Raw genomic sequence first — 25,309 nt, forward strand, 5'->3', positions numbered from 1 at the left:
ACTGTGGGTAGGTTAGTACCTGTGTCTAATGGGACTACCTTACCCCAGACTAAATTAATCTGCTGCTCACTAATGGTGGAGCAGGTGTAGAAGGTGATGCTTTACTGTGCATTAAATTAATCTAAGGAGCAGTAAAGCGCACATGTAAATGTGCCCACTGACACCTAATAGAAGAATTCTTCTCCTGAGAAGAGCTCAGAAAGACCACAACAAGTCATAATGTTTCTGAAACTATTCATTCCTTTTTGAATTCTCTGGGTTTATTTTGCTGCAGCACCCTTGTTGAGAATAACTGGCCTATTGTGCAGTAAACGTTTTTTAACGCAACTTTTTAAATACAATTTTTTTTAAATACCTTAAGGTTTGTTTGGGTTTTTTTAATACTTTAAGATATTTTTTAATAATGTATTTTTAAATAATATTTATACATATATACATATATACACACACATATATATACATATATACACACATATATATTATTTTTTTTTTAAATACATTAAAGGCAGTCTTCAAAGAAGAATCCTATTTCATTTTAATTCTTGGAATCGTGACTGATTTTCTCTGTGCCACATTCTCTCTCAGATTATAAAAATCTAAAATGCTAAATATTTCATTGTTACGTCTCTCCTTTCCAGTCATCTCAGTTTTTCCTGCTTGAGTAGTTGGAAAGGGGTGCTACTTTTGTAGGTTGTAAATGTCCCACTCCCAGTAAAGTGGTTCCCTGTGATTCAGTTATTACTCAGAATAGCTTCCTCCAATTCAATCTAACACTAATGCAAGTTATCAGGGAATTTCAAGCAGCAGTGTTAAGGAAGGAGAAAGCAAGACAGACAACACTTTACACACACTTGAACAGTCAACTAAAACTTATCACAGCTTCTACCAGCCAATAACTTAAGAAATTTGCCCAAAAGATTTAAAATTATTGCCTGAAATCATTCTGAAACAAATTTAAGTGGCTGGCCTTGCAGAGTTCATATACAGGAGATGAATGTAAATCTGCCTCAGAGGGAATCTAGTTCTGTTTAGCCTTTGCACAACAGATGGCTTTTCTCTTTGTTCAGATGTTTTCCAAGTGTACTATAGAAGTATGCTTAATTTGTCTCTGCATAATATATAGGAGATATATTCAATTAATAAGGTAATTAGCAAATTCTTTTCTTCATGACTGCAAATGTACGTTTCATCTCAAGAGGCAGACAGTACACAGTACAATACCAATTATGGATGTCTACTATATCATGGACAAGGAAGAAGCAGCAGACATTTGTTCAGACTTCAAAAGAGGTCATTAGAAAAAGGCAAAAGATAAATAAGGGACCTAAGCAACATAGGATGGAAAATTCTGTCAAGTTTTAAAAAGCAGAGGGGAATAAAGAAGGACTGAGAATAAGCAGTCAGTTATCATCATGGTATGTGTAAGAGGATGGCTTCCTCGTCAGGTCTCTGCCGGCTGCCCAGCTCCTGGGGTAACCGCCCATTTTGCTCTCCTGCCACACCTTGACGGAAAAGTATAAGAATTGTTACTAAGGTAGGAGGTTACCCATTACTCACCCTGCTGACAATACCCACTTAATACCCGCTCCGACCTCCCCTACACGGGTCCCATGCCTTGCACATGTTACTCTGATGTTATTTCTCCAGCCTATAGCTGGAGCAAAGTGGGCACGCAGTTGTAGCTCTTCTCTACAGCCCTGAAGGGCCACTCACAAGCCACCCTTCTCTTACCAGGGTCCCATTTACTCTGCTGGCTCTCACCCACCCTCTTTCATACTGCCCTCTCTCAGGGCCACACTCATCCCACCCAGCCTCACTCAGCTTTGGGCTGAGCTCGCCTCACCTTAGTCAGCCCTGGAACAGTCTGTTGGGTGTCTCCTGCTACCCTCACCTGAGTGTTGACTGAGTGATTCTACAACTATAGGCCCCTTTCACTCGTGGCCTCTCACTGAGCCAGTATGCCTCCACTGGGCCTCCTCACTTGCCCACACTCATGGGGCCGCTCTAATCATTGAAACGCTGAGAGAGGGGCACTCTCACCCTCAGTCTTTACTCTGCTACCTGGGCATGGCCCCAGGTCCCCGCTCCGGCCTGAGCTCTGCCTCAGGGTTCTTTAATGAGCCTGGACTCCCCCTGCTCATTAGAACACCACAAGAGATGTGGGGCTGGGGTTATAAGGCACCCCGAACCATCTTTCACCAGGGAGGTAACTGGCCTGGCATTTCCTGGGGGATCCCACATGACTAAGAGCCCCACCAGACCACCCTTCCCCAGCATGGTGCAGTTTTACATGTTACCCAGGACAAGGGGTCACCTCCACCCTATAGCCCCTGCCCTTACCTCCTGATAGTCCCAGAGCAGCCTCCCAGCCTGATGTTACCTCCTTCCTTCCTGCAGCAAACTGCAGCCCAGCTTATATCATGAGCCAAAATAGCTACCCTAACAAGGCACCTGGCTTCTACCTGTTTTCTGCCCTTAAAGTGGAAGCACCAAAGGTGCCCCACTACAGTATGATATAGTAGATGTGAACAGTAACTTATTATGCAAGTTCAATCAAGTTAAAATTAATTTAGGTACTTACGTTAGTCAAGATTAGAAAAACTTTTGAATAATTACAGAAAGACATGCTCAACCAAATAAGGTAACTGTAACAATACAACAGAAGAAATTCAATATAGATGTATACAAAATGTTTCACAATGGAAGGAATAATTTGAACTATTCTTACTTGAAAGATTGTTAAGCAATTAATCATAGATGAAAAAAAACCTGGCTTCACTGCAGACAAATCAATTAAATCAGCCTGCTCAATGCACAACATAGATCACAACACCATAGGAAAAAAATACTAAACAGCAATAGTAGATGCTATAGACAGCAGCAATAGTAAAACTTACTCCTTATACACTATATTTTAATCTATCAAACTCCAAACAACGTAAGTAAATTCACACTTATTTTACAGGTGGAAAAACAGAGTGCAAAGGTCTGCAGGATTTTGCATTGGGTTACACTGTAGTTGTGTGGCAGAGATGTAGATGGTTCTGGTTGAGACTTCATAGTTAAGTTTGTGTTTCTTTAAGCATTTAAAGCAGGAACCCACTTTTTAACGGTATATTAAATGCACAACATTATCTCCCCAAATATATTGTTTGAATGGAGAACGATTTTTCCTGACTCAGTACTGCCTTCCTCACAACAAGCACAGTAGATCCTCCGTATCTATTCCCACACATATAAGCATCCAGCCAAACAGCCATTCTACTTAGGGAAACAAATAAGTAAAAGAGCTTCCCACAATAATTCTAACTAGGCACATCACCACATGTGTAATTAATGTGCCTGAATTCTCTGTGCAGAAAGTTCAGGCACATTAAACTGTGCCTGAGCACATGTCCACACATGCACCTGCATCAGAAGCAAACTGAGCCTGACAGAAGCAGCAGCATCCAGGGCTGCTCCTACCCTGCTCTGGCCCCCTGCAGCAGCCAGGGGGAGCTTCAGGATCCACTGGGGGCTATTCCCAGGCTGGTAGGAGGCACAGGGGGGTGCGGGAGGAACAGCTGCAAGCTCCAGTGGGTGGGGGTGGAGCTGTGCCTGGCTCCAGGGGCAGTAGAAAGTTGAGCCAGGCAGGCAGAGCAGGACAGTTACAGCCCAGTGTCTTGGGCTGATAGATCAGGGGGCATGGTTCCCCCCGGTGCCTCTGGGGGTTTGCCCTCACACTGCCCCAAGTGCCTTGGAGCATCATGACAGGAGGAAAAGTTGTTGGGGCAGCCAGTTTAAAAGAAGGGCAAAGTTTGCTTGGCTTTCCTTGCTTGATCCCTAGGAGCTGGGCAGTTGCAGCAGCCAGGGGGCTGCCCAACTGTTTCCTCCCACTCTGCAACCCTGGGGGGCCAGGGGGTCCCTGTTGGGTTTGTGATGCACATCCCACAGCGGGAGGAGGAAGAGAGAAAGGACAGAGGATCCCAAGGGAGGCGCAGCTAGTGAAGGCAATCACAGCTCCTGACAAGCTGGGATGAGGGTGCATCCCATGGAATAGAGTTAGTTTTGAGGGAAGGGTGCATTCCCCACTGCAGCCTGTCAGAAGCTGTGGTCACCATCTTCTCTGAGATTCTCTTGCCTTCTCCACCTGCCCTTCCTCCTCCTCCAGCTATGGGACAAGCAGGACCCCCTGGTATGCACCCCTTTCCTCCCAAGGGCACAGAACCAGAGGAAACAGCTGAACAGAGGTGTAGACAGCCCACCGGCAGCTGCACCTGCACAGCTCCTGGGGACTGAGTAATGGAGGTCAGGCAAACTTCACCTCCCTTTGCACTGGCCGCCTGCAACCCACTCCCCCTCGCCACCCCGCAACGCCTCCTTCCCCTGACAAGAAGCACCCAGAGCAGCATGAGGGCAAGCCCCATAGAGGCATAGAGCAAGAGGCACAGCTCCCCACCACCAGCCCAGGATACTGAGCTGTCACTGCCCTGCCCTCCCAGCCAGAAGCTCTCCACTACTCAGAGCTGCTCCCAGGGCTGGGGACAACTCCAGGCAACTCCTAGGTCAGCATCTACACGTGCTTTTGGGTGCATTAACGTAAAGCACTGTTTGCTAGTACCTGTACCTGTTGGTACTAGCAAATGGTGCTTTACATTAATCTACTGCACAGTAATTCATAGATTCATAGAAGCTGGAAGGGACCTTGTAGATCATCAAGTCCAGTCCCCCTGCACTAGGCAGGAAAAGACAACTGGGGTTAAGTGACCCCAGCAAGGTGACTGTCCAGTCTCCTTTTGAAGATTTCCAGAGTATCACCACTGGAGGGAGTTTATTCCACAGTTTGGACACCATGACTGGAGGAGTTTTTCCTGGAACTGAGCCTGAAGCAGCCTTCCAGGAGTTTGTATCCTGGTCTTCCCCAGGGGTGCATAAACTGGTGAACAGCTGTTCATCGAGTTCTTGACTACTCCCCTGATGTAGCGGTAAGCCACTACCAAGTCCCCTCTCAGCCTTCTCTTCTGTAGGCTGAAGAGGCTCAAGTCCTGCAGCCTCTCCTTGTATGGCTGGTCTTGCAAGTCCCTGATCAAACAGGTGGCTCTTCTCTGGACCCTCTCAAGTTTTTCCACATCCTTGTTGAAGTGCAGCACCCAGAACTGGACACAGTACTCCAGTTGCAAGTCTCACCAGTGCAGAGTACAGTGGCAGTATCACTTCCTTAGTTTTGCATGAGATGCCAGCATGTTGTTTGCCCTGCCAGCTCATGTTCATGTGATGTTCACTACCCCCTGTGCATGTGTAATTGCTGTGCATGCATAGACAATGATGCTTTACTGCATATTAGGTTAATCTAATGCACAATGAAACACATATGCAGGTGCACCCACTGCAGCATTGGCCAGAAAAGTCAAGAGGGTTCAAGGTCAATGATCACAACTTTCTTAAACATCCTGATTGTTCTGCTTTCTTTTCATGATTTGCTGATGGCCTATTGGGGAGGAATTAATTTCTCAGAACTATCTAAGTTCCATTATCATCCAAGACCTTACATTCAGAGTTGGTTATTTCAGTCCTCCCTCTAAGCCAGAAGTATCACAGATGTGGCTTATGGACCAGATCTGGCCTGTGAAGCCCCATCATTTGACCCCCAGTCTTGCCCATGAGTCCAGAATTGACCTAAATAAACTGTGCACGTGAAGCCCACTAGGCCAGCCCTGCATGCAGTGTCCAGGACAAGTGCTATATGCAGTGCCCACTCCAGCTGGCTTTGGACCTACGCTGCACACAGCATCTATACAGGGCTGGTCCAGGGATGTTGGTTGCATGTGGAGCCTACTCCAGGTGGTTCAGGATGTATGCTGTGGTATGTTATGTCACGGGCGGAAGGAGCCTTGGTTAGCTGCTAATTTTTTGTGTGGAGGGGCATAAGCTAGGCTTAATTTCAGAACCTGGAAACTACATGAAAACACTGCTACAGCTGCAGGTCTCAAAGAAGACCCTATTTGAGAATATTTTCAAGAAATTTCTGTGCCATGGAGTAAAAAAAAGGAACACATGCCAAATGTAAACAGTGCAACAAAGATGCAAGGCCTGGTAGCACAAATGAACTGACATTATAAAAAATGCTTCCCAGAAGGCAATGAACTTGAAAATGTTGATGTGGAAATCTCTGAACCATCGGGAAAAATTAGCTAGTAAACTTACTATGTTGAACTATTCTTATGGATTGCTGACCACATATTACACAGCTAGTAAACAATAAGTTTATGACAATGTTACTTATGAATTTCAAAATATTTGCTTTCAAAATCTAATGGATATGCCAGTTTGTATTTGTGAATTATAAATTATTAAGGTTCCTCCTGCACTTCTGGAATGAGTTTTATTGCTCAGTGTAAGCAAGTTACAAGCCCTAGGTAAAGATATCCTGCACAGAATAAAGTTTTAATACAAATTAATGAATTTAAAAAAAAAATTAAAAGAGTGGTATGGTAGACTTGCCAGGAGGGCAGGATGTTGGTCTGGGAATGCTCTGAGGAGAGTTAACTAAGAACCAGCCTGGGGCTGGGTGAGTAATAAACTCAGGGTTGTTTCAGTTATCAGCCAAAGGGGCTGTGTCTGGGAATTGGAGAAAGGTGCTTTTTGGGATAGGGGACAGTGTGTGTTTCTTTGCAGATACCACAGACAGCTGAAGCAGAGGAGAGCTTCTCTTCCCTAAGCAGGCTCTACCAGACACCAGGGCTTTCTGAAGCAGCAGCACCAGCCATGGTTATTGTGCTGCCAGTATGAAGGAGAGCGGATGTCTTGTTAACCCTGTGTGCTCCTGCTGAAATTCACTGAAGTCTCAAGGTTTAAGCTGGGGAGTTGTACTGAGGATGTCTTTAATTCAATTTGTACAGTGTCTTAGTTCATTGATACCCATCTTCAATGATTAGATTATTGATATCCTGTTCTGCTATTAACCCCATTCATATGTTGACTGTTTTGTAAACAGTTAGACTATATATACTCCAGTGTGTGGGGAAAGCACTCCATGGAGAGGTGGCTCCAACCTTAGGGGCTGGGAAGTTGACTGAGGATATTTGACACCATGGGACCCTGAATCCGGAAGTGGCTGTGGGTAGCACTGAGACTAGGGTTACATTTATGATTTCTTGAATATTTTCCTTTTAAAACTGGGTGCAGAAAAATTATATAAATTTAAACACTGGTTAAAACTTCTGCTGCAGGCTGAGCGACATTTAAAGTAATGCACTGAGTAGTACTCAGCATGAGTGGCTTGTTTCAGGGTCCAGCTTAGACATAAGAAAATTATGAACAGTCATCATCTGCAATGTCTGCAACTTCAGAATCATCTCCTGGTAACACCAGCAGTACTGCAGCTAAACATACCCGAGACAGGGAATGAACTATATCCAAAAAGAGACTTTCTTCATTATTAAGCAAACTATGAATGAGTTCCAAATCAGGACCAGCAAAGTCCAGCAATACAACACAGATGAAAAGACTGCTCAATTCATCATGCAGTAAATTCTCCCTTTCATCTTAATCAGAAAAAAATATTTCACTGACCTGGTTCAATCATTATGGCCATATTACATGCCACCCAGAAGAAAAGAGTGCTGGAAGGCTTCCAGATATAGTGTACAAGAAAGAACCGTGTGGGGCAGAGCTGTACTGCTACCCAGCATGTCCACAGATGGTGGATTGGGGAATGACCTTCAGGAAAGTCAGCTGTGAAATAAGCAGGGGTAACTCTGATGAATAAGCAGTCACAGACCAAACAGCAGCACCACCACTAGGATGTGGCGAAGACAGCAGATGGCAATGGTTTCCCACCTGAAAAGTCATATATATCCTTTGAGAGTGCTGTGACATGACGACTATAGGTTACCACTATAGTAAGCCTGCCTAGCCCCCAGCTATGGGTCTACAAGTTCTCAGCAAAGCAAGTAAAAGAAGGTATTAGTGTCCCAATGGCTGTGAAGGCAGATGAAAGCTGAAGCAGAATGAGATCCCCAGTTGTTTTGGTCTCCTTGCCATTGGATCAAGGTCCCATTCTGTCAAGTGCCGTGTGGAAGCTGATGTGCAGCAGCTTCTCCACAATAAAAGAAGTCACACACAGGTATCTTCCATGCCCTTTGGTGTCCAGATAAAGGACTGTTTGGTGACAGAAACAGGATTGTGAGGTCTGGAAGCTCCTAGTCATGAACTGTCACAAAGGCAGCAGTTACAAAAAGGTCATTTAGCACTTGGATGAGACTGAAGTGCAATTTGGCGGATGTTACTGTGACTGAGGTTCCTTCCAGCCCCTAACTTCTGTGAATCTATGAATCTGCTTTGCTCACCCCACATGGAGAGGGGCTAGAAAAGGCACCCTAAAGATAGCCTGTCTAATACAGTAGTCTGTATTTCTTTCCAAATGGATAACTGCATCAGGTTTACCAACGTCAAAAATACCAGTGAAGATGCACCGTTATTTTCAAGACCTGGAAATTCAGGAGCTGCATAGATAACCCTAATAGTGAATGCTCAGAGCAATGCACTGCAATGGTGGCCCAAGAACTGAGGCAACAACATTGATATAGCTGCAGGGAGCCAATATGCCACTGTTATCAGTGCATATGCCCCAATTCTTGATGCCACTGATGAAATCAAGGAAGAATTCTATGCCAACCCTAACCAAGTCCTTTCTAATATTCCATGCATCTTGGTGATTTCACCGCCAGAGTCAGAAGGGACTCTAACCTCTGGAATGAAACCACTGGCAAGGAAGGACTAGAAAAGGTCAACTCCAATGGCATTCTCCTCTTGACCAAATGAATGGAACATGAACTCACCATCACCAATACACTGTTCCACCAAAAAAGCAGGCACAAGACATCATGGCAACACCCATGATCTAAGCATTGGCACCCAACTGACTGCCATCATAATCTGGGCCTGGGATCACAAAGATGTCCATGTCACCCAACCTATGCCAAGAGCAGATGACTGCTGGACTGATCACTGACTCACCTGCTTGGTTACATAACTCAAGCTGGCTCCCAAATGATGGCTGCAGCAGAAGCAAACCTGACGGAATATCAACGCAGAAGGACTCAAGGGCCCAAACAAGCGAAACCTCCTCCACTAGTGCTTCTATGAAAAACTGGTGAATTCCAATCAACGATAGGAGAATGTCAGCAGCGTGTTTGGTGCCCTAAAGGCTACTGTCATCAGTGTCTGTGAAGAGACACTTGGATCCTCTACCAGAAAACATCAAGACAGGTTTGATGAGAAAGACTGGGAGGTAAAAAAGTTGATTGATCACCAGTATAAGGCCTTTTGTGCTTGGCAAAATGACATGAACTCCAAGCAAAAGAAATTGAATCTCCAACAAGCCAAGGCAGCTGTCCAAAGAACAAATGATGGGAAGCCAAGGCTATGGAGATTAAACATGAAGGTGCAAAAAGAATATTTTCTTCATTTGTACTCATTCACCCAAACCTGAGAAATTGATTGGGAGCTGAAAAAAAAATCAGGAAAGCTTATTTTTCTGTTTCAGTCTATGAATAAAAAGGAGGAAAAGGAGGAAGAGATTTATAAGTGTAGCAGGCTTGCCATTCGGAGCTTGGGTTGAGACCCAGGCTTGAGATTTTGCTGTTTTGATTGGTGGAGCCCATTCACCAATCAGGAGGCAGTAAGAGGAGTTAAGTCACACCCGTTTCCTGAGGGGAGGGAGAGAGGAGTTCTCCCAGACCTGACTATTGACTGCAATACTGTCCAGTCCAGAAGACTTCAGGGGCGGAGCCCTGTAGAGTATAAAAGGAGCTGCGTGTCCACCACAAGGGAGACACATCTGGGACAGAGAAGAGAGAAAAGTAGGGCTTAGAAGAGCTGAGGAGAGCTGCTCAGCAGGGTGAAGCAGCAGCCCGGAAGTACCCCTGAAGACTTCCATCAGCAGGGAACGTTCCATCAATGGACAACTCCAGTGGCTAGGCTCTCAGTGCACGGCATGGCGCATGGTGTCCAGACCCTGGGAGCAGCGTGAGGCGGCTCGGGTCTGCAATCTCTGGCGTGCAGCCAGACATGGTGCACAGGCCGGGGCACAGAGCAAGATCTCTGGAGCTCTTGGGCGGCTCAGGTCCCCAATCCCTGGCATGGGGCTTGGAGCTCAGTGCAGGAGGTGTTGCATGGAGGGTCCAGAAACAGACCAAGCTCGGTGCTACATTGGCAGCCCGGGCCTCCAGCCCATAGCAAAAAGTTGAGTCCAGGGAGCCAGACGGTGCTCAGACTACTGAGCCAGTAGACAGGGCCAAGCCAGAGGCCCCAGAAGCCCTGCATAGCAGAGCGCCGTTCCAGGGGACAGCACAACCTCCCCCTCTCCCCCCCCGCCAAAGCCCACCGCAGGCGAGAGAGCAGCTTGGCACAAAGGACAAAGGCCACCCTCCAGGCCTGGGAGGCTTGAGTTGCAGGGGAAAATACTCCAGAGAGTAGGGCTAAGATCCAGAATGACCTGCAGAGGCTGGAAATAATGGTCTGCAATCAACCAGGTGAAATTCATCAAGAACAAGTTCAGAGTTCTGCATGTGGAACAGAAAATTTGCATGCACAAATACAGACTGGGGAATGAATGGCTAGGTTACAGTAATGCAGAGATGAACATAGGGGTGACAGTAAAACAAATCTGAATATGAGCCAAGCATGTGCTTTTGTTGCAAAAAAGCCAACAGCAAATTGGGTTGTAGTAAGTGGAGTTCACTTGCCAATCAAGGGAAGTGATCCTTGTGCTCTGTTCAGCACTGGTGAGGCCTCAACTAGAGCACTGTGTGCATTTTTGGGCCCCACACTTCAAGGATATGGACAGTTTGGAAAGAGTCCAGTGCACAGCAACCATAATGATTAGGGTCCTGGGAGGCACAATTTATAAGAACAGGCTGAAAAAAACTAGGGTTATATGGTACGGAGAAGAGAAGTCTCTTTTGCTAGGTCTCCAAGTACCTGAAGGGTGATTGTACAGAGGATAGAGATGGGCTTTTTTTCTGTGTCCATAGCAAACAGAAACAGGAGCAATGGACAAAAGCTGCTGCAGAGAAAATTAAAGCTGGCTGTTAAGACAAATTTTCTGTGAGGGTGGTCAAGCATTGGAACAAGCACTTAGAGAAACTATGAAATAGTCATCCTTAAAAGTTTTCAAAAGCAGGTTATAGAGACACTTGACTGGCGTGGTTTAGTCAGAGATGCCCCTGGCTTGAGCATGGCGGCTGGACTAGACCTTATGAGGTCCCTTCCAGCTCTCCTTTCCTATTACCCTAGAATATTTTAGCATAAAGCTAATATTTCCTACAGAACTTGAGAAGAGAAGTAGTTTTTTTTAAATATTTTACCACATAAAACATGCCCCAGAATTTAATACACACCTTGTTTTTAAAAAGGCAGAATTAAGAAAAAAAGGAGTAATCCCACTCTGGTGCTCACCTCTGGTCACCTCCTAGCCTACCCCTGAAGCATGTTTAGAATTCTGGCTATACAGCATATGGACAGAACCTAATCTTCAGCTCACTCACCCTCCCCTTCCTGCTTAACTAACAGTGAAATCCTAACTGCTGCTGGGGAACTGATCTCCATGGGTGGATCTATGGTTTTCAAAAGAGCTGAAGAGTCTCCAAAACTGTGAAATGGGAGGAGGGCGAGATGAGGAGCAGCTATCAGATAGCAAAACTGCTCTGAGAAAAGTTAGCTTGACCAATGGAACATCAAGAGCCTTAAAAAAAGAAAGACATTAATACCCCTGGATTGAAGAACAATGAACCATTAAGTCACCTGATTCCCTCCACAACAGCTGATGAACTGTGGAGCAGGAATCAAAGCAAGGTGCTTTTATCCCAGTCAGAAAAAGAAAAAATACTTGAATTCAAGGATACTTCCACGATGGAATATCAAAAGATTGGCTTGTTTAAACAATGTATATGTGAGTGCTACTCGGAGAGAAAAAAAATAGTCACAAGAATCTTTAATAAACGTAAAGCTCTGGAAACTGAAATATCAACCAAAATGTAAGAGTCACTACCAACCCGCCATAATTTATTAAACATTTCAAATTAAATTGCACCTGATGCAGATGCCAACAAACATTTTAAATTTCATTAGTGTGAACTATTAGTTGGTTTTTAGCATTATACATATATTGTGAGCCCCGTTTTTTAATTTCTTATAATAGAACAGAGATTATACTTTTTTAAACTCTAATCCAAACTCCCACTATAATATAAATGAATACAATCACCTTAACTTCAGCAATAAAAAGAAAATGGTGTATATATTAGGAGATCAGTATTAAAAAAAAAAAAAAAGTGAGAGAGAGGCTGAATAGCCCCATTTCACATTCCTCTCCGGTCTCCGGCATTGCTCCCTTCTTTGACGAAACAGTACTACCACCCATCCTAAATCAACTATATTTATAAGCAACAGCACAACTCTCCACAAAAGTGAAGGAAGTAAGCTAGATAGCAACTTTGAAAGAAAACAAGAAATTCAGTTCTATAGGTATGCAAGACTGCTCAAAAAAGAGGACCAAGTAATATGCATCCCTGGAATATTTTGAAGGAAACCCAAATACAGTGTGATGAATATTTTAAAGTAAAACATATGCACGTGTACTATAAAGGCTTAGTTCTGCATAAAGACAGATCTATAAATATGTGGCACAATACACGAACTGTTTTGACAGGATGTGAGCTAGAACAGGACTTTTATCATGCAACATTAAGGGCACAACACCGTGACAGTAGAGGAGGCCATAGCACTACTGTTAGCAATCCGTCAAGACATCAGACACTAGCCAGGGTGGGGGAAAATGGGATCAGGATGCAAAGAGTTGAATATTGCTATGCTTACAGATTTTTTTGTGGCAAGTTCTGTGTACATTGTAAACAACTCATCTAATAATTAATAATTCCCAGAATTTACTTCACAGCTAATCTAAAAAGTGCATAATTTCCAATAATTTGTTGTTGCTACTGCCATTACAGTTAACGGTTGTCATTTATACACATACTTTTTCATCCTGCAACACGCTGGAAATCCACTGATTTATCAAATCTGCTGCACATGCAAGCTGATGTGCACAACTACACATGGTGCAGCACGGTATAAGTGGCAAAATACACATCAGCATGCAGAAAATGGCAGCAGTGCACTTTTGAACTGAATCACCTACAATGTGTTTTACTTCAAAAGCACACCACTGCCATTTTCTCAGCAGCAACAGGCATTTTGCCACTTAACTGCAAACATTGCAGCACCCAGCGCTGTGGCACTTCCATGAGCAAAAATGCCCCAAGTGTGCAACAAAGTTTCAAGTTGAAGGCACAGTCTTGTAAAGGGATGAGAATCTTCACTGTCACTGACTTGAATGAGGATTAAAAACATCTGATACATCACCACTACTCCTCAGAAGTCATGTGCCCTGCCCCCCTAACCATTTTCATTGTCCTCAGCTGGACTCTCTGCAATGTGTCCACATCCATTCTGTATTGGGGGGCCCAAAACTGAACACAGTACTCCAGATGTGGCCTCACCAATGCTGAAGAGGAGAACAATTACTTCCCTTGATCTGCTGGCAGTACTACCAATGCAGCCCAGTATGCTGTTAGCCTTCTTGACAACGAGGGCACACTGTTGTCTCATATCCAGCTTTATTGTCCAGCCAGGCCCCCAGCCTGTACCAGTGAATGGCATTCTTCCATCCACAGTGCAGGATTTCACACTTGTCCTTGTTCACCCTCATTCTTTTTGGCCCAATCCTCTTAGACTTTGTCTAGGTCACTCTGAATCCTAGCCCTACCCTCCAGCATATCTACTACTCCCCCAACTTGGTGTCATCTGCAGACTTGCTGAGGGTGTACACTCTATGCCATCTTCCAGGTCATTAACAAAGATACTGAACAAAACCAGCCTGATTCATCCAACCCAGACTTCCTTAGCTTGCCTGTGATAACATGGGAGACTGTATCAAAAGCCTTCCTAAAAATCAAGGTATACCACATCCACAGAGCTAATCATCATCACAGAAGGCAACCAGGTTGGTGAGGCATGACTTGGCCTTGGTGAATCCATGCCAACTGTTCTTAATCGCCTTCTCCTCCTCCAAGTGCTTAGAAATGGATTCCTTGAGGACCTGCTCCACAATTTTTCCAGGGACTGAGGTGAGGCCAACTGGTCTGTAGTTCCCTGAATTCCCTTTTTTTTCCTTTCATAAATATGGGCACTATATATGCCCCTTTCCAGTTGGCCTGAACTTCTCCTGAATGCTGTGACTTTTAAAAAATAATGGCCAGTGGCTCTACAATCGCATCAACCAACTCATTCAGCACTTTTGGGTGCATCCCATCCAGCCCAATGGACTTGTACATGTCCGGCTTTTCTAAACAGTCCCTAACCTGTTCTTTAGCTATGGTTGGCTGCTCACCTCCTCCCCAAACTATGATTCCAGGTGCAGTAGTCTGGGAGCTGAACTTGCCTATGAAGAGTGAAATGAAAAAGGCATTGAATACTTCAGCCTTTTCTGCATCTTTTGTCACTAATTTGCCTCTCCCATTCAGCAAGGAACCCACACTTTCCCTCATCCTCCTCCTATTACTAACATACTTGTAGAAACCCTTCTTCTTACCTTTCACCATCCTTTGCTAGCTGCAACTCCAACTACCTTTTGGCCTTCCTGATTTAATCTCTACATGCCCAAGCAATGCTCTTATATGCTTCCCTAGTTGTTTGTTCAAGTTTCCACTTCTTATAAGCTTCATTTCTGTGATTTAGCTTCCAAAAAATTCCCTGCTAAGCCAAGCTGTCTTCTGCCATACTTGCTAATCTTTCTGCACATCAGGATGGTTTGTTCCTGCATTCTCAGTAAGACTTGTTTCAAGTACAGCCAGATCTCCTGGACTCCTTCCCCAGCAGACTGGCTTCCCAAGGGATCCTGCCCATGAGTTACCTAAGTGAGTCAGAGTCTGCTTTTCTGAAGGGCAGGGTCCTTGCTATGCTATTCTCCTTCCTTCCTTTTGTCAGGATCCTGAACTCAGACATTTTGTGGTTGCTGCTGCCCAAATTGCCATCTATTATTACCACTAATTCCTCCCTGTTTGTGAGCAGCAGGTCAAGGGCAGGGCAGTGTAGCAGGAGGTGGCCAGGGTGCCCAAACAGGGTGCATGGCAGGAGGTGCCAGGGTGTCTGTGCTGTGCAAGAAAAAGGAAGGTACCAGGCTGCCTACACTGCAGGTGGGCTGCCCATGCAACCAGGAGGGGAGTGCAGCCAAGCTGCCCATGCAGCATGGGAGACGGTGCGCAGTGGGCTGCTGGTGTGACGGGGCAAGCTGGGGAAGAAAGGAGGCCACCCATGTGGTAAGTGGCTCCTGAAGCTGCAGTTTGAACCCCCTGGAACCTGGAGGTTGGATAGCCCTGCTATAGATGATATCGTGAACATGATACAGATTATGTATCATTATGTATTTTAAGAATACTCTTAAAATGCCTGTTCTTCTACAAGAAAAGTATTTTGCACATGATTCAAGAAAATGAAGTATTCCAGGAGACCTCCAAGACCATAAAGAGGTCCCATTATTAGACGAGGCGTGTTATACATTCTTCCACTACACTGATAGTTAAAATTGACTCTAGGGATGCTCTTGAGCATACCACCACCAAATGTCCACCCTGAGAAAACCCTAAAACTTAACTCCCAGCAGCAATCCAAACCATTTCCAGAAACTCAGTAATCCCACTTAAATACCCACCTCTGGTCACTTCCTAGCCTACCTCTGCAGCATGTTCAGAATTCACCTGGGCACTGCAGGTCATGAGCACAAAAAGGCCAGCAGCAGCAATCAAATACTCCTGACTCCTAGAGCTTCTGTATCATATTTCAAGTTTCTGCAGCCCATACAAAGCCAAGACAGAAGCAGAGACAAGACCGATTCCCAGAAGGGTGCTTGCTGCTCAAGGAACAATAAGCTTAAGGTGGCATGAGTGTTATGGGGTTCATAAGGTAAGACAGAGAGGGAGAAGTAGCTCACATTATTTGGAGGGTAATATATCTAGGAAGTTTAGATACGTCTAATATCACACTCAAAACCCTGAATGACAAATTAATTTAAGCATCCAGGACATAATTTAGAGTTCAATTTTAAAAAGACATTGTGTATTGCTATACAGTACTAACTGTGCCAAGATGCAGAATGTCTTTAAAGGTGCCCACTAAAGGCAAATGTTTATGGATAAGGAGCACATAAATGGATATCAATATTATGCATTCAAGCCAAGTACAAATGTAAAACAATAGAGTTTTTTGTGCTCTGCACTTTCAAGGCATGCCTCTGCTTTTATTAAAATTGATGGGAGCTTTGCCATCAACTTCAGTATGTGCAGGATCAGACCCATTAAGACTATGGTCTTGTCCTGGATAGTATGTAATTTACCAACATCAAGGAATATTATATGCAATAATCAAGGTCAGATAATGGCCTTTAAACTCCTCCTTTGAAAGATCAACTTAAAAGTAAATAAAAAATTAATTGATAGAGACTATCCAACTGGGTCATAACGTTCAGTGGATGCTGAGTAGTTCATTCTATTAAATAAAATCAATTAATTTCAATAAGGGTTGCTGGCAAAATTGCTAGCATGGAATGTCAGCATGTTATTTGTAGCCACTATGTGTTAAGCATTTGTAACAGAGGAAGTTGTTACAGTCATAGCCAACAATCACATGATATCATCAGGGGTGTTTTCCTAGCCTTTTGCTAATGGAATATTCTCTTATAGTGAAGTTAAAAACGTGTTACATAAATTTGCCTTTCTACATTTTTGTTAGGTTATCAATTTCTCAGTCATTAGAAAATATATCCAACTAGAAATTTCTAGAGGAGTTTGACAATTTTCTTTCATCCTAAAGGTGAACAATGTTATTACAAGCCTTTTTACCATAAAAATATTAGTTTCCCTACCACCTACAGTAAAATAAGTTACTGTGAAATAAGATGGCCACTAATATCCGTGGCTATATAACTGCAACAAAATCCTAGGCTGTCAGGGTGCTCCCAGAGATACATGCTGGGCTTGTGTAAGTTTATTGGTCCCTCACCGTGCTGACTGGGTATGCCCAGGATATTAATCTGCCAAGAAATCACAATTTACCACAAGCACTTTGGGAAAGTAACAGAAAAACAAAGGGTTAATTACAAGGAAGAATAAATGGTATAAAGAGAGAAAAAGTGACCAAGTGCTTTGACAACAGAGTATGGTAAAACAAATCTGATAAAAATCCTTACTATTGCATGTTCAAACTTTCACATCGCCCTCATAATAATCCCTCAGGTCACAGCAGCTGCTTGAACCAGGGACCACCATTCCCTCTCTCCTCACAGGGAGCCCCTAATGGTCAATGCCTACAGAACATTCCTCCCAGCCATGGCACACCACCTACCTTTAGGGAAGCCAGAGAATCCTCTGGAGTTTCTGCCTGTGGATCTGTTACAATGACCTTCAACTAAGAATTTAACTACAAGATGTAGCTCCAACTATAATTCTGTAACGGATAGAAACTGTCATAAAAACCACTCACACATGTACATTGAGCAGATATCATTTTATTAACTTTCAAGCGACCATGTTTTGTTATCTAAACAAACTCATTTATTGATTGAATTGATCCACACTTACTTATTTTGTGAATAAGTCAAGAAAAATGCAGCATAGCTTTCCTACCTAAACAACGAGAATATCATATAGAGAAAACAAGTCTTCCTCTATTAAGTTCTGAAGGTTGAGCACTCCTAATATACAGTATTAACTGGATTGCCTTAAAGGATTAGAGATTTAGAAACACCAAGAATTCCAGCCCAAGCAATTCTCAGAATGGGGAAGAACACATCTCTGTGCCGATAGCTATTGCAACCAGTTAACTTGGCCACGTGCTGCGATCCTAGAAATGGGTGAATTTCATCCAGCATGAAGAACAAATTGTGAACACAGCTCTCGGTTTGAGTGAAATTCTTTGTTACTGTTGTTCTTGGAAGTTCTAAACATTTATATTAACATGTGGAAAAGAATATCAGACTACAAAGCATAAACAATGCTGAAAAGAAAAAAAACCTAGCATCTCCCATTTGGCTTCACTAATGGACACACTAGGAATTCATAGGAAAACAGGAAATCATACTTGTTACTCTCAACTACATGTACTTCTAGATAGACGTATTAATACTGCATAGGAAGTGCTATACTGAGTCTGATCACCAGCCATCTAACCCAGGATTCTGTATCTCACAATGGCACAGAAAACCTGCTGATGGGAAGAGTGTTTATACAGAGCCACTCAGACTGATCAGTCCCCTGCCTGTGTTCCGTTACAGTTAACAGCATCCAAAGGCCTAATAAATCCTACTTCATAAATTGCACCCCAATCTACAATGTTTAATACTCACTAATTGATAAAACCTCCATTAATTTGTCCCAATCTTTTTTTGAACCTGGTTCCCTTCCACAACATGCTGTGGCAATGAATTCCACAAGTTAATTACATGCTGTGCAAAAAAGAACTTCCTTTTGTTTCTTTTAAATTGCTTCCTAATAATGTCATTGTTATGTCCCCTATTTCTAGTATTGTGAGACTGGGAACATGGGCAGATGTTCATTTGTGCTGCTACAAATGTCTCAGCGCTTTGGGTGCAGCAGGGTCTGGCACAAGCCCCTGCTTTCATGCAGCTTCAGAGCTCAGGGTTTGAAAACTACATTGTTTACCCTTCCCCTCCTTCCCCCACCCTGCTGAATTCAGCACCACAGGAAAAAAAAGGGCAGGTAGCCATATCAGCAGATTTCGCCCAGCTCTGAAGCCCAGGAGCTGAGTGCTGCTATTACTCGTCCCCTCTTTTCCCCAGCTGCTGAATTCAGATGGAGAATGAAGAGGTGTTCATTACCAAACCCCTTGGATGTACCCTTGTTTCCAACCCCATGGTAGAGAGGCTCTCTCTAGCTGATGTGACATAGGCAAAAGCAGAAGATACCTTTGGGGGAAGAAGCAGTCCCCAGCTGCCTGCAGGGGTGACACAGCATGCTCTCCTCACCGCTGCCACCACCCCTTTGGGTGACCTGGGACTGTACCTGACAGCCTCAATTGCTGCCAAAGATCAGAACCAGTATGGGGCAACAGCAGGGACAAATACGCCCCTGGCCAGCCACATCGCCCAAACCATATACAGGCAACCCCTGCTTAATCGGTTCCCAAAAAAACCAAGCATTAAGCAGAATAGCGTTAAGCCAAACTCATTTTCCCATAAGAATTCCCCAGCAGCAGCAACGTGAGCATCTGGTAGCTCAGGGACAGCTTGGCCAGCACTATGCCATTGCCACCCACATGGGCTGCAGAGGTGGTGCTGTTGGTCTCCCCCATGCTGGGCAGTAGGTAGGGGGAAGTCATGGCCACAGTCCTGGTCACTCTGGGTGGTGGAAGCAGGATGCGCATCCAGGGCTCCTCCAGCATGAATCACAGTGTGAGTCATAGCCCCGTCACGCCTGGCCCGGGTGCAGGCAGGCTAAATTGCACAACGAGGCTGCATGCAGCCAACGCACTGTGGCTGTAATATACACTCCCTGCTCAATGCCCATGAGTGTTATTACAAAACTCACTGAGCGCTAAGTGGAATCAGGTATGAATATAAAATGAGCGTTATAGTGAAATAGCGGCAAGTGAAATACCATTAAGCAGGCGTTGCCTGTACAAGATTTCAACTAGAACCTCAGACAAAATTCCTAACTTCTGATATAAATCAGAGTCCCATATATACTGTGCTCAATAAAATATGCCAGCACTGCAGGTTGATCTAGAGATGACGTTCTAAAAATCTAATCCACTAATACTTTTATGTTAAAATTAAAAAAATAATCCTATGCCAGTAAACATTCCTGAATTCAGACTTGGGTGCATTGAATAAAGTGTCATCTCATTTAATTATTAGATAGGTAGAACATGAACTGAATATGAACCATGTAAATTCCCCACATGCTAGTTACTCATTTTTCTGTGTCTCCTCATGCCCAAGAAAAAAAGCATTTTACCTCCTTCTACTTGTAATTAAACTTCCAAAGAGGTCTTCACCCCTTTCCACCACCAACCAGTATATTTCTGCTGCATAACTGAATCTAAGACAACCTTAAATTTAAGACAACCCCCCCAATAATGAAATTCCATTGGTAAAATTTATAGATTCTATACCTGGAAAATTATAACAAATGTAAGTATCAGAGGGTTGTCTTGAATTTGTCCACTCCCTGCTCCCCAACCCCCGCCCCCCCAGCAGGGCACTAGGGTCCCTGCTACTGAATAGTAGTAAATAGGCTCAGCTGCCACTCACCAGGGCAGCAGGTGGGAGTTGCTATGGCAACTGATTAAGTCAGCTGACCAGAAGGGGGCAGGGCCTGGCCTTTATGAACAACGAAGGCCGAGGCCAGAGTCAGTTCCCCTGCTGGCAGCCTAAGAGGAGGAGGGAGCTTGGTTGGAGCAAGCAGAGCAGAACATAGCGGAGAAGCCCGATGGCTGGAGAGTGTCTGCCTGATAATGCTGGGTGGAAGAAACCCTGATAAGGATATATGCGAGGGATAGCCAGGTTGGCTTGAAGTTTACGTTGTAACCCAGGAGGGGGAGTTTTCTGTTTTGCTTATTGTTACCACCGGAGGACCGGGCGAGGCTGTAGGGGTGGAGGAGGCCTCAAGGGAGCTCCCTGGTAGAAGGGGGGAGTTCCTAGCACCACAGAGGGTGCCGTGTTTTGGGGGTGTCCCAACTCCAGCCTAGTGTGGGCAGAAGCCCAGTGGGCATAGGACCCTAGAAGGGGTCTGGGGCCAGGGAAGGCTGCGGCCACCTGAGCCCCGACCGCGGGGAGCGCAGTCACAGGCCCCAGTGCAGGCCTATTGGGCAGGCCCCAGGAAGGGGGTGCGCGTATGGAGGCAAGGCCCAGAGTGGGCGGTGGTAGAAGGGCAAGGCCCTGGCGTGGGTTACGAGAACACGGGAGAGAGGCCCCAGTGCAGCGAGGGCTGTGGGAGAAGCAAGGGGGCACCCGTGAGGGCGCAGCTCTGGTACAGTAAGATCCCATGCCAAGGAGGGCAGGAAGGCAGCCTCCCATTAAAAATATACCAGCAAGACATGGCGGGCGAGATAGAGGGTGCATTCAAGACCCAATTTGGCACAGCGGGTAGGGGCGCTAGGGGAGGTCATGGCACCCCTAGGTCGCCCTGCCACACCCCCACAAAGCTAAAACAGGGAAAGCAGTAGCTAGGTAAGTCAGGTAGGTGTGGATGTCAGGCAACCTGCCCCCTTCTTCCCATTATAGCCTGCCTGAGCCCCGTCCACCTCTCCACAGCCTCTGTCCCTGCTCACTCTACTCCACAGTATCTGCCTAACCCCACTCCCCCAACCCTCTGCCTCATCCACCCCCTTACTGTCAGACACTGCTCAGCCTCTGTTCCCTCCCAGAGCACATCACATGGAAGCACAACCCTTGCCATTCATGAAATAGTGGCTGCACTGCTGATTAGCAAGGTAGGCCAATCAGTTTCCATGTGCTCCATAAACGGGAGGGGATCCAGCATGAGCCAGAGCCAAGCTAAGCCTGACAGTAAGCAGGGGGAAGGGAGGGAGGCAAGGCGGGGGGCTCCTGTGGGTCTGACTCTGGCCCCAGATGAGGCTCAGGGACAGAGTCAGCCACATGCCTGCCCCCCACCCCATTCTACTTTGTATGCAAATCTAAGATGAGTGGGGGGGGTTTCCCCTCATGCTGATTGGGGTGAGGGGGGCTCATCTTAGATTCAAGTAAATACAATAATAACCACTGAAATAAGATGGCTTGACCAGGAATGACACACCCCACCATGCAGTTCATGCCTACTATATTTTCTAGATGTGATAGACAACAGAAGGAGGAAGAAAATGTAAGAGAATGCAAGGCTGGAAAAAAAAAAAAATCTACCTGAAATTTATTAGGTAAATACCAATACAAACCACAATGAAGACTTGATTTTTAGGGAAGAATTAAAATAATCTATCCCTACTGTAGTTGACTGGTTGTATACTTGTTATAAACTATAAATCCGGGGGGGATAAAGCCGTTGTTTAACACAGTAGTATGGGTCTTTTTCCTGCTGGTGGTGGTAGTGTTTTTGTTGTCTGTATTGTTCTTTTCTTGTTCTTTTCATTTCCTCTCTAAATTTTACAAAAGGGAAGAGAGATTCACCACACTGTTTAAAATGATTGAATCCATTTCCAATGATAAATGTAGGTTTGAGTTCATTCATACTGCTAATTCATACTTTTCAAATGCTTCCTCAAATTATTTATTCTATGTATAAATATTATGAAATATGCATTTGTTTTTAATTTCTTATGACTGATTCCAATAGGAATTGTATTTTCCCCAAAACGTTTGATGTCTGGATCAATCTTATATAGCCGATTGCTCTGCTAAGCTTTTAAGGTTTGAATAACACATTCCACAGAAAGCTGTTTCCACATTTCTAGTTTTCTTGCATTTCAGAGGCACTACTTACTTGAGTGAATCATCTTTATTCATGCAATTATTCTGAATGTTTTAAGTCTGTCACCTACCAATGTTCCAGATGCCTACACACAACAGAAATGCTAAAAAACCTAAATCTTACAAAATGAGCCAATAAGACTTTAGAGATGCTTTGTCACAGTTAGTCTATAAGGGTCATCTGTCAACATTAACAGCTATCATCCCTTTAAACCACTGTTTTCTGAACCTTTGATATCTGAGGGCCTGCTCTTTTTTTTCTGGATTAAAACTGGTGGCACACTTCACTTATACACATAAATGGGGGGGGAGGGGGGTAATTTTTTCCTCCCCAAAACATATAGCATATTCCATTCCCCCGTCAGAGGCAAACTGTAGCAATGCTAAGATGTACTGTTTTTAAAAAAACAAAACAAAACAAAAAAATCCACACAAACACATTTTTTTAAGCAAGTGTCTTTATGCCAATGCTCCCAATCTTTTTAGCCTCAAGGCCCACCTCTGTGAACTTTTCTGAGTTTTGCAGCACCCTAGTTGAAAATTGCTGAGATAGGCAAATTCAGAAAAGACATGGAGCAGGGCCTTGAAACGAAGAAAGTTCAGGATCGCTGATCTGGATGATGCCACTTAAGTGCAGCAGGTGTAGGATCTCACCCTGCTGTGCCACACTCTTTCCATGGGCTGTCAGGCAAGTGCAGCCGCCGCTGATGAAGCTGTTCCTACAGAGCTTCACACACCACCCAATGGCCCCTCCTACCAGCCCTGGGAATGTGAGAGGAGTGAAGGGGACAAGCTGGGCTGTAAAACTCAGCTTCGTCTGTCTGCCCGCCCGCCCACCCACCCACTCTCAGCAGGATGGCCTGTTAGGAGCATGGAAGGGGTCAGCACAGCAGCTGGCTGTGGTGGGGAAGGGCAGAGCAACAAGAGTCCCCAGAGGAGCAGCCGCCTCATCCTGAGTAGATGAGGAAGGTGCAGGGTGCCTGATGAGGGGAGCATTTACCTCCTTACACATGGGGACCTCACAGGATATTTCCATGGCACAAGTGTGCTGCAACCAATCCTTTGGGAATTACTGCCTTAAAACCTCATCTACTATCCCTCTTCCAAAAAAAGCTTAGGAGAATTGATCAGCCTCATGGCATACCCTTCTGACTCAAAATTATCTCAGACCTGCAGAAAGAGAATAGGAAAAAAGGAGTTCCAGTTTAAGTGCTCCACCTCTGCCAGCCTCCTCCCATTAAAAGGCTTGATCCTGTGCCACTGAAAATTTATATATATTTGTTTATACTGAATAAAACAGAAGAAGCAAACACTAAAGCAAAGGGCTGCAAGATGAGCATCTCAGCTTTTTGCAGTGACATTTGCAGTGCACAGAAAGAGAGACGCTCTCAGATAGTCAAGAACCAATGCTTTTAAGGTTCAACAGATTGAAATCAACATTTTGAAAAGTAACTGGACATGAATTGGAAGATAGTGCAGATCTCAGCAGAAAGGACATTTCTAATCTTGTGGGTGGCTGAATTAGGCCTGGCAGTCTAGTTCCATGAAGAATACCAGGCTTGTCTACACAAGACTTTTAATGCCCATTGGACTAATTCTATTGTGCATTAGCACTGCTGGCAAAAGCCATACTAATATGCAGTAGATTAGTCCAATGGGCATTAAGTGTCACCCAAAAAGTATGCACCTGTGCTAATGTCCAGTCCTGCCAATTACAGAGCAAAGTCAGTACCTCTAATTATGGCACATTAATGAATGTATAGATGCTCCCGCCATGTGTATACCCATAAATACAGTGGTACTACTTCTACGAGTAATGATTTTCAGCATCACTCTCACGTTAAAAGAAAAATTATGAGATACTTACATCAGCAATACATAAAAAGGAAAGGTTTTTGATCTAAAAGGCTTGCCTGTTTTATGTCATACTGTTAATATTAATTGCAAACAGTTCAACAGTTTTTTTTAAGCTAAAAAACCTGTCTCTTCAATGAACATGAAAAGAGCAATTCTTCATCGGCTATTTTATTTACTGGCTTTTCCTTTTTTTTTAATTTTATTTTTGTTGTTGTTGTTTAGCCTTTATGGTGATTTTTCGTATCAGATAGTCAGAAATAGCTCTGCTTGCAGTATGAAATGATTTTTTAAAAATGCTTAATCATCATTGGCTTGGATTTTAAATAGTGATAGAGAATTAGTAAAAGCTGAATTCCTAACACGATGGAAGGTTCAACATGCTGAGATCTACTCAGAGGCATTTTAGTTAGTGAATCGTTCAACAGAAAACCTTTCACACCTACTACACTGGAGTAGGTGAATGCACAACGTATCTGGGGAATTTTCCATTTCAGTCAAAACAGCCATCATTTATATGCAATATATCCAACTGGTAAATGTCACAAAACATTATCCTCATTTACAATCATTTATAATCAGTGTGTTGTTCCTAAACATGTCAAGGACTTAGCATACTAAATAAAGCCAGAAAAATGTGGAATGAAATTTTAAAGACTTCCATGTGCCTGCCATTCTATAAATGCACCTTCTCATTAGCATATATACTCATGCTTTTCTGTGATCATGTTGTACTATAGATCTTGTATACTTAAACAAGCACTCACTGGGAATGCCACTATATGCCTTTTTTCATTCTCTGGCAGACAGACTTTTGGTGTTTCAGATTTTCTCCTCCACCAAACATTACCTCTAATGCAAGGCACTTAAGGGGGCACTTAAGGGAGCTCACCCCTGCCCCAGCCCTGGCACAATCTG

General features: G+C 44.2%; 1 protein-coding gene and 1 long non-coding RNA gene across 2 annotated transcripts in view; both read right to left on the bottom strand.

Annotated features, from left to right (window-relative positions):
- Positions 1-25,309, bottom strand: part of RYR2 (ryanodine receptor 2) — an 810,210-nt gene that overhangs the window by 774,418 nt on the left and 10,483 nt on the right. The gene's annotated exons all lie outside the window — the stretch shown is intronic.
- On the bottom strand, positions 1,028-23,339 carry LOC109319953. Its single transcript, XR_002103682.1, has 3 exons — positions 23,328-23,339; positions 9,722-9,725; positions 1,028-1,502 (listed from the first exon to the last, which is right to left on the bottom strand). It is a non-coding gene; the product is annotated as an uncharacterized LOC109319953 (long non-coding RNA).

This window comes from Crocodylus porosus, unplaced genomic scaffold (assembly GCF_001723895.1).
Source record: "Crocodylus porosus isolate Cpor-Errol unplaced genomic scaffold, CroPor_comp1, whole genome shotgun sequence".
Taxonomy (NCBI): domain Eukaryota; kingdom Metazoa; phylum Chordata; order Crocodylia; family Crocodylidae; genus Crocodylus; species Crocodylus porosus.